At 42.7% G+C, this 15,861-nt stretch overlaps 1 protein-coding gene across 3 annotated transcripts in view; it reads right to left on the bottom strand.

Annotated features, from left to right (window-relative positions):
* Window positions 1-2,501: 2,501 nt before the first annotated feature.
* Window positions 2,502-15,861, bottom strand: part of KCNA6 (potassium voltage-gated channel subfamily A member 6) — a 38,988-nt gene continuing 25,628 nt past the window's right edge. For 2 of the 3 annotated variants that reach the window (XM_081309263.1, XM_081309262.1), the window contains exon 2: window positions 2,502-3,090. The gene's annotated coding sequence lies outside the window, so the exon portion shown is untranslated. The remainder of the gene's footprint in view (window positions 3,091-15,861) is intronic. The other variant, XM_081309264.1, reaches the window with a different exon arrangement.

The following is a 15,861-nucleotide window of genomic DNA, read 5'->3' as shown; positions in this document are numbered from 1 at the left end:
AGCTGGGACAGTCTGGGGCAGCCTGTGACAGCACTCCTGTCCACCGCATGAGGAGGAACCTTCCTCCTTTATCCATCCACCCATCCACTCTAGACAAGACCTCCCTGGTCCGCACCAGAAGCTTTCATCAGAATTCTCTTCTTTTCTCCAAAGTGACGTTCAGTTCTTTTGCTGGTGCCCACCATGAACCCCACCTTTTCCTCACCCATCATCTCTGACCTGGACATTTTGACCTCCCACTTTCCATTTTGGTATGGCTTCCTCCAGATGTGACAATACTCTGCCACTCTGTCACTTCCCAGCCAGAGTCAAGTCCCTGACATTTCCAGGAGTGGTCCTGGTGGAAAGAGAGCCTCCCAGATGGTTTCTCTTTGTTACTCCAGTGGGCCTAGACTTGGGTGGCAGTTCCCTGGTCCCAGGGTACCCTAAGGTTCGCTGGCCACTTTGTTTATGGGCGTCCTGTCACTTGGCTGGGAAGCAGACTTGCACTGCTCTCGTCTGAGTGCAGAGGGAGAGGAACGTGAGGAGGGTAGTGAATACAATCCGGGGGTGGGCGCGTGGAGGAGGAGAGTGAGAGACCAGAATGAATCACGGAAACTCAGAAGCATCCTGTCCTAGACACAGGGTCAGGAAGACAGATGGGGCAGGGGCGACAACAGCTGCCCCCTCCCACTGGCGGCTCTTCCTGGAGAAAAAGAGGCGGGGCTGGGAGACAGTCAAACTTCAATGTACCTGGAGGAGTCTGCAGGGTGCAGAGCCTGATCTGCCTCAGGGTCCTGGGGCAGCCCAGCCTCTGGGAGGGGCTCAGCAGACTCCAGCAGCACTGGGGAGGGGATCCAGCCTCCAGCCCCATGGCTGACTTAGCTGCCTTTCCTTTCTTCCATGCGTCGCTCAAATCTATGACCTTAGAGTCGTCCTTGCTTTCATTCTTTCTCTCACACCCCACAGCAGTTCTTCCTGATGACACTCCCACCAAAAGCTTCAGAATTGGTCCACATCTCACCATCTCCCCTGTAACATCCTGGTCCAAACCACCATCAGACCCCTGCTAGGTTATTGGACTAGTCTCCTACCCAGTAATTCCATTAACATTTAAGTCCAATCATATCACTTTTCTGCCCAAAACTCTGCAGGAATGGCTTCCCAGCCAGCTCGGTACACAAGCAATATCCCATAAGGCCCTGGTGGCCTGCCTCCCTCTCCATCCCCAGCTCTCTCTAGCCTCATCTCCTGCTGCTCCTCTGGCTGCTCACTGTCCTCCGGCCATATGGCCTCCCTCACTGCTTCTAGAACATTCCAGCAATGCTCCGACCTCAGGGCTGAGCACAGGCTACTCACTCAGTGGAATGTTCCCACAGGGATCTACAGCTCACCCTGTGACCTCCCTCAGTTCTTTACTCAAATACTACCTTCTAGGTGAGGATTTCTCTAAAGCCCCTATTTTAACCTCCTCTCCACACTCCCCACACATTTCCTGATTTTCCTCTATTGCAGATCAACACACATAGCACACAGCACACAATAAAGTTTAGCTACTTACTGCATCAATTGCCTGTCTCTCCCCACCAGAACCTAGCCTTCTTGTTCCTGGTATTTATTTAGTGAATCTCTGGTACCCAGAAAAATGCCCAGCACATAGTCAGTACTCAATAAACACTTATTGAATGAACCAACAAACAAATGTCAGACACATTTTGAGAAGTAGGCCTTCACAGAGTAGGAAGGGAAGCCTGGTGAAATGGTGTGTGTGTGTGTGTGTGTGTGTGTGAGAGAGAGAGAGAGAGAGAGAGAGAGAGAGAGAGAGAGAGAGAGAGAGAAAGTGTGTGTGTGTGCATGTGCATGTGTGTTTCAGGGATGTTTGACAACCACCTTCGCTTGGATTCAACAATTTGTGAGCACTTGATTATTTGTATACATGTTTTAAACTTATTTATTAACCAGAGTCAATCCTTCATTTGTTCTCTTGCTCAGGAATTCACCAGACACTTATGAGGGAAGTTCGGTATCGGGTGCTCTGCTAGACATGTGGTAAACACGTGATGAAGAGCACAGTCCCTGCAGTATGAAAATGAGGGCCCAGCACTTGGAACAGAACTGAGAGGGCCTCAGCCTTAACTCAAAGGGAACCCAGCAACATCTAATTGAAAACTAAATCCAGTGCAAGAAATTCATCCTAATGTGTTTTGCCACCAACAGGAAAAGACATTTGGATGAGTGGCTACAAATGGGAATGTCCCCAGTCAGAGATCCCGGAAGAGTGTAGGACTGGTTGTCAAGGGCCTTCCTAGAAGTAAGACTGCACTCCTTCCAGTGAGGACAATCAAGGGTGAGCAACTGTCAACTACGAGAGGGAGCAACGTGGGTGACTAGAAAGGCTCCCCTCTCTGAACACAGTTCTGAGAGGGCACGTGAGAGACAACTCTAACCTTGATATTTGTCTAATCCTGTAGATGTAAGGGGCAGATAACTCCTGACATGGTTGATCTATCTTGCCTTCTTGAAAAATGTCCCCTCTCTATAGTGACCTGCAGAGGGGGATCAAGCCCTTTCTCTGCAGGTGCCCAGCACATGCTCACATGTACTCACGACAGCTGGGAAGCTGGTCAGGGGACCTGGCATCTTGGCTATCTGCCTGCTTTTGTTGAAACCCCTTGACGAGTCAGCTGGACTCAGCAGTTGATGTTTTCACGCAGCGTAACACACAGCCTCGGAGACTCTGCCATTTATTTATTTGTTACTTTTCCACAGCCACCTGCTCCTGGGTGGGTCTGCGGCTCTGCCATGCACTTTCTGGAATCTCCAGTCCTCCCCATACCTTGTCTCTTTTGACCACACCACCAGCTTTCACCCTCCTCCTCACAGCCTCACCCCAACCTTCTGGGCCCCATCTTTGACTCCAGGGGGTCCGATCTCAAGGTTTTCTGTCCTGGTTGCTGCTTGTGCAAGGCCTCCAGAGGGCCATCAGGCAGGGTCTTCCAAGGAAGGGGCTCATCTTCCAGGGGAGTTGAGGGTTCAGGTCTTCTCTGACCAGCCACTACCACAAATGTATGCATCAGTCTCCTTTCCAGGACCACCGTGCCCACATTTTCCCTGCCAGGAAGGAAGGAGAACAAAAGGAAGTGCAGTTAGTGACATGATGGAGGGACACACGAGGACACCACCAAGAAACATGAGGATTCAGCTTCTTTCCTGGCTCCTCGGTAGTGGCACTGTGTCCCCCCACCCCCCATCAGAACCTTATTCCTGGGCTCCCCAGTTTGCTCAGACCATCCTCCCACCACCCACTTGGACCCAACAACTCACCAGCAGCTACTGGACATGCAGCCTGAAGCCATTTCTGCATGACTTGTCTTTCTACACTGCTGTCCTTAATTCTCTACCTTGAATAGTCCCTTAATCCCCCGAGAATCAAGTCCAAGCAATCTGCTTGCCTTCCAGACTGCCAAAGTGCTGCCTTCCATAATCCATCCAGCTGGTCTCCCTCTAACACTTGTGGTCATCTACTTACACCTCAGGGGGACATCTCTGATCCTCAACAGGCATCCAAGTAAGGAATAGCCCTCCTTCCCTGGAAGAGTCCTTGCCACGGCCTGACTCCTCCCTTATCCCACTCCCCAGAGTACTTCTGTTTCCCATGCCTACCTTCCTCAGTCCTCCCCTCCAGACCCAGTGAAACCCCACCACCTGCATGAGCCTCTCCAGCCATCCCAAGGATGAGTGACCTCTCCCTCTTGTCTGATTTCCTGCCGCTTTACTGTGTGTTCATTCTCATGACACAGTGTGGTTGGTTTCTATTGGAAAGTGAGTGAAATATTCAGCTCAAAGTGTCTGGTGCCTGCCTCTACCAGGTCCTGGGTACGGAACTCCTCATTTGTCAACCCTGAGGAGATGCGTGTGTCTCTGTCACTAGCACAGAGCACTTCAAGAGCAGGCCCGTGGCTGTCTAAACACAAACCAACCAACATCACCTGCAGCTCTGTTTCTGCATGTGTGAAAAGGGGCATGACAATGACATGGTTATTCCAAGTGTGGAGAGCTAGCCCAAGATCCAGGTGTTTGTGAAACTGCTTTGGGAAAAGTGAAGAATCACAAGAACTCCAGGTGATGTTATTATCATGCCTATGCCGTGGACTCCTGCAGGATGAAGATATCTAATACTTGTAATTTCAATTAATTGGGAGCCTGCCCCAGGGTCCCACATCTGGAGGGACCTCACTGAAGCATGAATTGAAGGCAAGAGCAGACGGCCTGCGTGGACTAAGAGTCGCTGACCTTCTAGCCATGAAAGGACAAGGATATCACCCAGTGCTTTCAACTGGCCTCACCAGTAGGCAGCAGCTCCTACACAGGGGTTACAAACAAACAGGAGCCAGGCACAGTGGTAAAAGCCTGTAATCCTAGAGGCTCTGGAGGCTTTGGAGGCTGAGGCAGCCTCAGCAACAGCGAGGCACTAAGCAACTCAGTGAGACCCTGTCTCTAAATAAAATACAAAATAGGGCCGAGGATGTGGCTCAGTGGTTGAGTGAGTTCAATCTCCAGTACCAATAAAACAGAAAAGAAAGAAAAAAAAAAAGATGGATGGGGGAGGGGTCCTTCCTAAAGCCCCACAAAAAATAACAGTAACAAAATAATTTTCAAAGAGGAAGGTAGAGGTGAAGTAATAAAGAAAATAAAAATCAGGAGAGTAGATGATGGAAGGAACAGCATTGAACTTGGAAGGCCAAGATTTAGGCCATGCCATTGAAATAGAAGTTGATTAACTCCAGGGAACCCACAGATGCTCAGAGTTGGAGATAACCCAGTACAACAGAAGCAGGGTCAAAAAATGATCACAGTGAGACACACCCTTCCAGCTCTCCTCCACCATCTCAGAAAGCCACGCTGCTACGCATTCACTAACCTACCAAAAGATGAGGCGTTTATTGCAGAGAAACTGGATCAGAAGGGCTGGAGTTGGGAACAGCTGTCACTGTGTAAAACAGGCTGGGGTGGTGCACTGAAAATAGGGGGCTTAAGGTTGTGATGTGAGAGACCACGTGCTCAGTGGTGAGATAGTCTGCCACCTTCCTTGCTCTGCTCCCAGAACAGTATCAGGCACACAGTATCTTTCCTGGAGGAAACAAAGAGTTCCAAAAGAGAAGGACCTACAGCCATTGGTTCCCAGAAGTCCCCAGTAAGACGTCCTGATCCAGCTTCATCACCTTGCAGCCCAGACTCAGAGCCGCCAACCAGCTTATTATTAGCACTCCGCTCTTGAAAATAAACAGGTATCCTCGTAGGACAAACATCTAAGGAAAGCTTCCAACAGTTCAAAACAGAAGAGAAAAGCGGGGGAAACAGAAAATCCCAGAAGCAGAAAAATACTTGGAAAATATTCTAAATCCCCTGATAAATGAGAGAACATTTTACATATGAAACAAGAATAGACTGTCTTGAAAAAATGAACCACCCAAGAAGAAAAGATATTCTTAAAAATCATAAAAAACGCGTTAACCAAAATTTAAATGCCAATTGAAGATCTAGAAGACAATGTGGAGGAAGACTTCCAGAAATCAAGACAAAACTATCATGGAAGAGAGAAAAGATAAAGAAACTTGAGAACCAGTCCAGGAGATCCGAAGTCTGATTAAATAGAGTTCTAGAAAAAGAAAATGGGCAAAAAGAATGGGGGAAAATAATGAAATAATTAAAGAAAAATGTTCAACAGTTGAAAAACATGCATTTCAGACCAAGAGTGCTCACTGAACAACCATTAAAGGGGATAAAACTAGTCCTACAAAGTCCAGGACCATGAAATCTAGAAATTAGGATGGCATCAGATTTTACCAAAAGCATCACAAGGAGTTAGAAGATAATGGAGGTGATTGTCAACCTAAAATGCTATTCTCATCCAAGCAAGTGGTTTCCTAGTCCAGAGGTGAAGGAAAGCATTGGATAAAGTCAAGTTTAAGGTGAAAGTTAGGCTGGTGCGTCCACATGAACTAGGAGGAGATTTACATTGCTCAGGAGACATTTACTGAACCCCCACCCTCCTTTTGGGCATCAAACAATGACAAGTATATAAAAAAATTTAGCAATAAAAAGAAGATATTTAGCGATTCCATAGGAAAATAAAGTCATGTGAGCAATGAAAAATAATTATAGCACAGAACACTACTAGGTTGCTCAATGAGGAATAATATTTACACAGTCATAATAAAGTGAACTGAATAGTGAGCTAATAAATATCATGACATTTATACTATAGTGGGTTGAGAAGGTCTATATAGTGGGGTGTTTGTGTATATCATGGAGAGTAACAGTGGGTGGTGTTAAAAAAAGCTAAAAGCTTTCCTAGTAGGAAGTCGATTTTTTAAGACTCGAAAAATAAAAATTAAAAAGCAATGGAAGTGTATTATTAGGAAGCACAGTCACAAGTCTGGATGAAACAGCTACAGAGCTGAAGGAGATTCTATTTGGGAACACAAGAGGGCAAGTTCACGGTTGGCTAGTGGCCTTATTGAATACGTTATCTTTTAAGCTTAGACTAATATTTCAATTTAGAGGAATAACACATGAAAAATTCCCCAAACCAAAAGATACAAGTTTCCAGAATGAAAAGCCAAGCTTCTAAAGTTGCCATATTTTAGCACAAGTAAGGACACTCAGTTAAATTTGCATTTTGAATAAGCAGAGAAAAGTGTTCAGTGTCAGTATGTCCCAAATATTACAGACTTTATTTACAGTTTATCTGAAATTCAAATTTAATAGGCATCTTCTATCTTGTCCAGGAAGCCTATACCCCACACATCCACATGAAAGCACAGAGCCATGATTGCAAAGTACCCAGAAAAAGAGAACACATTAACACTTGAGGGGGAGCGGGGGTCACCTAAAAAGAAATCAGAAAAGCATTGACATCTCACCGCAAGACCAGAAGTTAGGAAGGAGAGGAGGAAGGCCTCCAGAATTCCGAGGCAAAATGATATCCATCCTGGAATATTATATCCATCCAACCATAAATGAAATTTCAGAATTGAACAGAGGCATTGTGAGGGAAAGTTTAAAAACCCTAGTTTCTACTTACCTTTTCTTAGAAGCTGACTGGAGGATTTCCCTTCCCTAAAAGGAAATAAATCAAAAAAGAAGGAAACATAGTCCAGGAAAACAGAAATGCAACATAGAGGCGAAGGAAAACAAATTCCCACGATACTGGCTGTGCTGGGGCAGAGAGAAAGCAGGCAAGATGGACAGGGAGAATGGAAGGTTCCAGAATGAAAGATTTTAGGGGGAAATAAAAGAACCCACAGTGTGATGCATTCTATACATTCAGTGTGATACGTCACACAAAAAAAAAATGGTGTCTAGAGGGATTTTCCAACTCAGTCGGAGAGTTCGGGACGAATTATAAATAGGAACACAGAAAATTAATCAGGTGAAGAAAATGAGGCTATTATTAACAAAATGTTTACAAGAGATTAAATGAACATTATCATAATGCACTGCTTGGCAATGCAGAAAATAATACTTGATAATGATAATGACATAAACACTGAGCACTGACTTAAACAAAATATGGTGTGGGAGGCAGAGAAAGCAGAAGACATATGGCTTCATGGACAAACACAAGAGGTAATGTTCTACCTCTCAGAGTCAAGGTGTTAAGAGTAGCCCTAAATGATGATCTGTCAGTCCACCTGACCACTCTAACCTTAACCCTTAGTGCTCTCCCACGACTTACTTTGCTCCTGCGGTGAGGACCATAGGATGTTCTCTTCCTCAATTATATCACATCTTCCCACCTCAGGGCCTTTGCACATGCTGTTCCCTTTGCTTAGAGTGCTCTTCCCCATGTATCCATGGGGCTCCCTCCTCCTGTATTCCAGGTCTTTTCTCAGATTTTTTTTTCTCAGTAGCATCCCCCACTCTCCCACTTCCTTATTAAGGTTGCCTTTTATCCCTGATATTCCCTATGTCACCCTCACCACTGTTTATTTATCATCCATAAACTTCTGTAAATAGGTTACTACTTCTATAGAAAGAGGTGGTTCGAGTAATGGTTTATTTAAACATTTAAAAAATTTATTCTCCCCACTGGACCAAGGCTCCATGATCACAGGGAATTCTATTCCCTACATGTATCCACAACTTGTCCACCGAGATATCCCCGCATAGAACAGAGTGACTGGCACCCAGTAGGAGCTTTAAAAGTATTCATTAAATGAAAAAAATAAATCAAGAAATAGCAGCATATATATTTACTGAAAGACAAAGGTAAATACAAAAAAAAAAAAAAAAGACCTGTTAAGATAATTGAAACTCTCCTCTGAGGACTTGCTAAGGACAAGAGAGAGAGAGAGGGTGTGCTGGTTTTCCTGAGAAGACTTATATTCTTGTTTGGTTCACCCAAGCATTTTCAAATATTACCTTAATGAACATTAAAGTAATTTTTAAAAATATGATCAGTTTTTAGCCCATACACACCCAAATCGTACTTCACCAATTTCCAAATGAAATGGCAACTGGTCGCCTACTCCCATGTTCAGATGTGGTTTGAGTGTGTCTCCCAAAGGCTCACTGGCTGGAAGCATGGTCCCCCAGGGGGTTATGGTGAGCATGGAACCCTTATGAAATGGGGCCTGGTGGAAGGTTATTAGGTCACAGGGGCTCCACCCTCATAAAAGGATCAGTGACATCTGGGAGAGAAGGTTGTTGTGGAGTGAGATCATCCATGCCCTTCTGCACACCGCCATTTTTCCTTTCCACTTCTCCACCATGTTGTGGTGCAGCCAGGAGGGCCCTCGCCTGCATGCTGCTGTCATGCTGTTTGGATCATTCAGCTTCTCAAATTGTGAGTCAAAAACACCTCTTTACCCAGCCTCAGGTATTTTATTATAGCAACACAAAACAGATCAAGGTACCTGCAGCTTTTTGCTCCTCTTCTCATCCACCCCTTTTTCTCTCATCTACCACCCCAATCCATCCTGAGTCTTGAAGTAGCTCTCACCTCCTCATCAGTCTCAAACTCACTCACCTCTGTCCATCTGTGTCACTATTGCCCTAAGACCATCTTTCACCTGCACACTAGCAAAACTCCATAAATGGACCACCCACATTCATCCAGTACCTCCAACCTATTACACTGTGGCCAGACTGATATTTTCAACACAAATCTGATCCTATCACCCCCCCACACACACACACACATACACACCTGCTTAAAACCTGTCCATGGCATCCCATAGATAAAGCTCTTAACCTCTATGCCTGCGATTGCTGTACCATGTTTCCCCACCCCAGGGGATGGCATGCTGTTCCCTCTGCCTGGAATGCGAACTCCATCTCCTTTGACTACTTAGCTCCTATTCATCATTCAAATGTCAGCTAAAATGTCATTAAACTATATTCCCCTATTTTAGGCTCTCATAGCACTTTTGTGGGTATCGTTCCTTTATAACACTTGGCACAGTTGCAGTTTTACACTCAGACTTATTGGGTTAATATCTGTTTCCACCCCCCATCCCCATCACACATACACACGTGTGCACGCACACGCACACACACACACACTCCAGAAAGAGGCCAAGTTCTAAGCTTCATGGAAGAAGTCATTTGTTTCATTACATTCCAGCTATGTTTTAAAACTTCAACAAGCAATATAGATGACATGGCTTTAAACTTCCATTCATCTGTCTCATCCCTACCCTAAAATTCTACAACATGGAGACTGCATGCTTTTCTGTGAAAGCCCAGTCACCCACTGCTCTCTATACCACCAGTGCCCAACCTCAGACGTGATTCTGGAAATGTATGCTGACATGCAGTGTGCAGGAGATTGTGTTGCATGTAGATGCTGGCCTGGAGAGGTGTCACCAGACCCAGGAGGTTTGCCTTTTAGACACAGTCATCAATGATATATTTCGAGCATTCCACATATGACCTTGAATTAATTCCTTCCTCCACAATCCACCATACCTTCAACTGGCTGAACCCCAGTGACCATCTGACTGAAGCTAAAGATTCGTCACTGTAGCAAATCTAATGATTTTCATCTTGTCTCAACACTATTAGCACAAGGCTTTTGTGTTGTGGATGTGAATGTGTGTATTTTCCCTTGTTTTTATAAAATTGGAGTAAAATATACAAGAAACTAGCCAAACTATTGCACATACTTTTTTAATTTTTTATTTTGTTTGTTTGTTTGTTTCGTTGGTTACCAGGGATTGGACTCAAGGGCACTCGCCCACTGAGCCACATCTCCAGCCCTATTTTGTATTTTATTTAGAGACAGGGTGTCACCGAGTTGCTTAGCACCTTGCTTTTGCTAAGGCTGGCTTTGAACTCACAATCCTCCTGCCTCAGCCTCCCTAGTCACTGGGATTACAGGCATGCACCACCAGTGCACAGCAGCACATACACTGTTATATAAAGCTGGTGTTGCTGACTGGCAGAAAGGGCACCATGAGAATGACCATTCATCAGGTAATGCATACAATTCTAAGCTCAGCATCAGATGGGGCACTAGGGGGCTCTAAATTTCAACATTTAATGTTGAACACCACTTATTTACACTACCTGTGCAATTTGGCACTACCTGATAAACCAATGTTAATTTAACCCTTTGCTGAGAAAAATAAGTTTAAGTTCATCTTTTTTCTTTCTTCCTCTTTATCCAGAACTATATGAGAAACCAATATTTTTTAAAGTTCCTTTTAAAGAGTAAGACTACCAGGTAATCTTCCTTTAAAATAACTCTCCTTCAGATGCAAGTGGTAATTAGTCAGGGGGACTCCCAATTTTTAAAATTCTACAATATAATGCAACTGGACCACTACACTTATATTTTTAAATATATATATTTACATATATTTTTTTAAATATCCATCTTTTCCCCCAAATCAGTCTCTGGCATTACCTACTAGGGATCACATCTTTTTTTTGGGGGGGGGGGGTATGGGTACCAGGGATTGATTTCAGGGGCACTTGACCACAGAGTCACATCCCCAGCCCTATTTTGTATTTTATTTAGACACAGGGTCTCACAGAGTTGCTTAGCACTTTGCTTTTGCTGAGGCTGGCTTTGAACTCACAATCCTCCTGCCTCAGCCTCCCTAGTCGCTGGGATTACAGGCGTGTGCCACCGCACCCAGGTGGGGGTCACATCTGTAGTGGACTTCACCTCCCAGAGCTTGGACTATGCCATGACATCAGGGACAGTCGGGGACCAGAATGTGAGGGATCTCCCTTACTGGACGCTGTGTGAACAACTGACCAACTCCATCGCCTCATCAGCACTCACTCTTCCTGTCACTGTTTCAAAAGTGAGGCCCAACCACTGCTCCCCACCATCCTGCCATTTCTGTGAGTGACGTGTTACTTCCTACTCCCTTCCAATATATCATCTAAGCCCTCTGCCTGCCCAGAGAGGTGGAGCTGTGATGTGCGACAAATTAGGTCTACAGTTTATTTCAGCACCCATAGGAAAATTCTCAGGACACTCTCAAAGCTTCAGCTCACCCTTATCTTTAAGGGCATATCAGTCACAATCCTCTGCAAGAAATAAATTCAACAAGAAACGATTCTATACCCATCATATTAATGCCTTCCCAGCAAACCCTCAGCTAGAACATTCAGGAGTGAGAAGCGTGACTCTCAGAGCTGGTGATTTCTTCCATCTGTTAGTCTCAATTTCTATATTCATCCATTGCAGTTTTTTTAAGATGAAAATTTTTGTCCTGATACCCTCCACAAAATATAATCATTATAAACAATTCACACACTTCTGCCATCTAAAAAACAAAAAATTTTAAAAAAAATTTTTTACACTAAAAAAAAAATCACTCATGTCCTAAATGAAAACATCTTGCTTTGGAAGTCATACAAACTTGGCCTTAAACCGCTTGCTTACTTGGTGGCCTCATCTAATAAGTGGAAATAATAACTGAAGTCACCCCACAGTGTGAGGATTTGGGACAGTTGTTGTTATAAACCACAGTGTTCTGTAACTGTTTACAATTTATGGCTACTAGTGTTATTGATATACTTTCTAGTCTATACATATGTACATATCAATGTGTGGATTTTATGTTTCCACCAGGTAACTTCTGCATGCTGAAAGGTTATTTAGGAGATACATTGTTTTAAATAAATAAATAAATAAATATTCAGTTTATTAAAGTTACAAATCTTTAAGTCAAGTTCCTCCTTAATTTCCTGAGTTTAACCCATAAATTTTATTCTTCTATTCATAAGCAGAGTTTGCTTGTTTTGCATTTCTTTTCTTTTTTTTTAGCAAAAGCATGAATTCCTTGAGAGTCTTTGAAAGCAAATAGTAAGAGAACATTCCTAAAGTTATATGTTATCGACTGAATATTTGTGTCCCTCCACTCCCCCAAATAAGTTAATGCTGAAGATCTAACCCGTGTAAATGGGACCTCTAATTAAGGTTAGGTGAGGTCATAAGGGTGGGTCCCTGATCTGATGGGACTGGTGTTCTCATGAAAAAGGAAGAGAAAAAGAGCTCATTCTCTCTTGTATGCACAGAGGAAAGAAAGGCCATGTGAAGGCACAATGAGAAGCCAGGAAGGGAGCCCTCATCAGGAGCTAATTTGATGACACCTTGATCCTGCACTTTGCTATCATGTGGATGCCCAATGTTGCCCAAAGGCCCATGTGTTAAAGGCCTGGTACCCAAGGTGAGAATATTGGGAGGTGGTAGAGCCTTCAGGAGGTGGGGCCTAGTGGGAGGTCTCTAGGTCATTAGGGGTGTGCCCTTGAAAGGAGTTCTGGTCCCCCTCTTGCTCTCTTTCACCTCCTGGTGATAAGGTGAGCAGTTTTGCTCAACCACATACTCCTGCCATGATGTGTGGCCTCACCTCAGGTCCAAAGCAACAGGGCCAACCAATCATGGACTGGAACCTCCAAATCTGGGAGCCAAAATAAGCCTTTTCTCTTTATAAATTGATTATCTCTGGTATTTTTTATAGTGACAGAAAGCTGGCTAACACAGACTGCCAGGCTCCAGAACTGTCAAAAAATAAATTTGTGTTGTTGAAGTCACCCAGCCTATAATATTCGAGTATAGCAGTCTGAGCAGACAAATTTAATATGAGAAGCAGTGAGGATTCCCCAATATTTTGGACATAAGAAAAAGTTAGAGATCAGCAGTAGGGAAAGTGAAGGGACCCACACACCTCTAGATGTGTGGCCAGACTTGGAGGTTGGAGGCCTGGGGCTCCCGGTCTAGAAAATGCAGAAACACTATTGGGTTTGTGAATCAGAGATTGATACTCAGTCTTAAATTCACCAGATATAGCAAATAAAAATGCAGGATTCCCAGTTACACTTGAATTTCAGATGATTTTACAATATTTGGGACATTCTTATACTAAAAGCTATTCATTGCTTATATCAATTTCTGGACAGCTTATATTTTATCTGTCAACCCTACCCAGAATAGATACAACCTCTGCAGTACAATTTAGTAATACATGTCAAAGTCTTTAAGGCATACACAATCTTCAGCATAGCAATTCTACTTCCAGACATTTATTCACAAGATTAGAGATAAATGTGTATAGGTAAGGATATTTATCAGTGTATTGCTTTATAATCATGAAAAAGTGAATTAATATAAGATGGTTAAATAGTTATGGTATTTCTATTCAAATGTATGCAGTCTTTAAAGTCATAATTTTATGATCTATATTTATTAACACAAAAGGACATCCAGAATATAGGAAGTTAAAAAAAGATAATAAAGTAAATTTAAGTTTGATTTTATGTCAACTAAATATTTTATATGCACAAGACATATACACATATAAACAAATCTGGAATCATTATGCTAAGATGTTGACAGGATTGTGAGATTACTGGTAACTTTTACTTTGCTCTCTATACTTATATGCATATTATATCTCAATAATCAGAATAAAACAATAAAACTATTATCATTTTGAAAAAAGTACTAGTGACTTTTAGATAAAAATCATTCAAAAAATTATTTGGTAGTTCTGTAATCCTTTAATCTGAAGTAGCAAGTCCATGTATGAATACAGAAATTCATTACACAAAGTCTGAACAGGTTCCTTTTCCTATTTTGGTGTTGGTATGAATAAGCTATGACATCTTTCTCATGCTGAAAGAGCCATTGAAGAACCTGGATGCAGTAGATACTTGTTTCTCATTGTTTGTTTCTTTGAGGAAAGGGTGTTACTTTCTTGGCTACCCAACATTTTAACCCTTCTTTTCATGATGGATTACAAATTTCCCTAGAGAAATTGTCTCCATATTCCATGATCAGTCTAAGTCCTTGGGGTAAAAGCTGCTCCAACCTTGGATCCAAAGTGTGCATGTAACCCAGATATGTCAAATTGGAGCATACCATTCCCTTGGCCTAATAATTTATCCACATATAAGCAGAAGGTGAATTTCTAACCAATGAAAATCAGATCACAGGCGTTGTCAGGTCAAACACTATTTTTATTGAACGAGAACCTGGGAGGATGTATGCCTGGATTTATTAGCTATCTTGCCATCTTTGGAACCCAACATGAAGAGCAAACTGCATTAAAAGAAATGAAAAAACAAAAACCCCATACATCACATACTGTACCCTTAGCCCAAGTTTAGATAAAGTTACATGAGTTAATCAAAGTCCCTTTTATGATTATTTGAGCTAGATTTTTAGTCATTTATAACCAAAATAAAGAACTGCACTAAATTAATTACAGAACCAATGAGACCTAAGCAATATAGCCTAATTATAATGATAATTATGTTTTATTCATCAGTTACTATGTTTAAGATATTTTAAATAAATTAATCATGAATAAATCCATCCATCCTTTGAGATAGACATTATCTTCTCTGTTTCACAGATGAGAATCCTGTGGCTCCACAAACTTAAATAATTCACCCCAAATCACACTGCTGGCTAGATGAAACCAAGACAGCAAAATACCAAAGTCTATGTTCTTCTACTGCACCAGGATTGATCTTCATTTAGACTTAGAACCCTCAGTTCTGGTCTCACACCACAGAGAATTATTTTACTGGGCTTTGGTTCACTACCAGTTGAGGCAAAGGAACTACCAGAAAGCCTAACTTCCCCTAAATAGCTCTGAGTTGAAGCCAACCATATAAAAAGTACACAGAGCCTCAGTTTAGGGTGGGGAAGGAAGTTGCCTGGTGCTAGCATTTTCTCTAATTTCCAAGCAAGAATCAACAACTGAGATTTTAGCTCATCGAGTGAACTAAAATGTCAAACGCCAATCACTACTATGAATCCCAGAAACATTACTTAGAGTTGACAATAACTGCAAACCTCCTACTTTTTACTACCTAAAACCATGTATGGTGGACATGAACTTTGCATTAATGCAAACCTGACACACAGGAGTCATCAGATGTCCAATAAATCATCTTACAAAAACACAGACATATAAATAAAATGATTCAGACACATTTACCCATGACCTGGTCTCTATGTAGAATTTGTTTTCTTACTTTTCACAGTGACCCAAATCCCTCTCAAGAAAATGAGGTACAACAGAGAAGCTAATAAATTTAACTCCTTGACCTAATAAGCAAGTGTGATATCACAGGATACAAGACCAATGTGCAAAACTTGGTTGTATTTCTATACATCAGAAATGGGCACATGAGAACTGTGATTATAAATACAATAATATTGACAATTGCTTTTTCTTTTTTTTTTCTTTAATATTTATTTTTTAGTTTTCAGCGGACACAACATCTTTGTTTGTATGTGGTGCTGAGGATCGAACCCGGGCCGCACGCATGCCAGGCGAGTGCATTACCGCTTGAGCCACAACCCCAGCCCGACAATTGCTTTTTCAAGATACAGGTAAGCATACG

This window comes from Spermophilus citellus (genome assembly GCF_964194105.1).
Source record: "Spermophilus citellus genome assembly, chromosome: 10".
NCBI classification, from domain to species: domain Eukaryota; kingdom Metazoa; phylum Chordata; class Mammalia; order Rodentia; family Sciuridae; genus Spermophilus; species Spermophilus citellus.
Note: the sequence above shows the minus strand (reverse complement) of the source record. Positions and strands in the feature narration are given on the sequence as shown.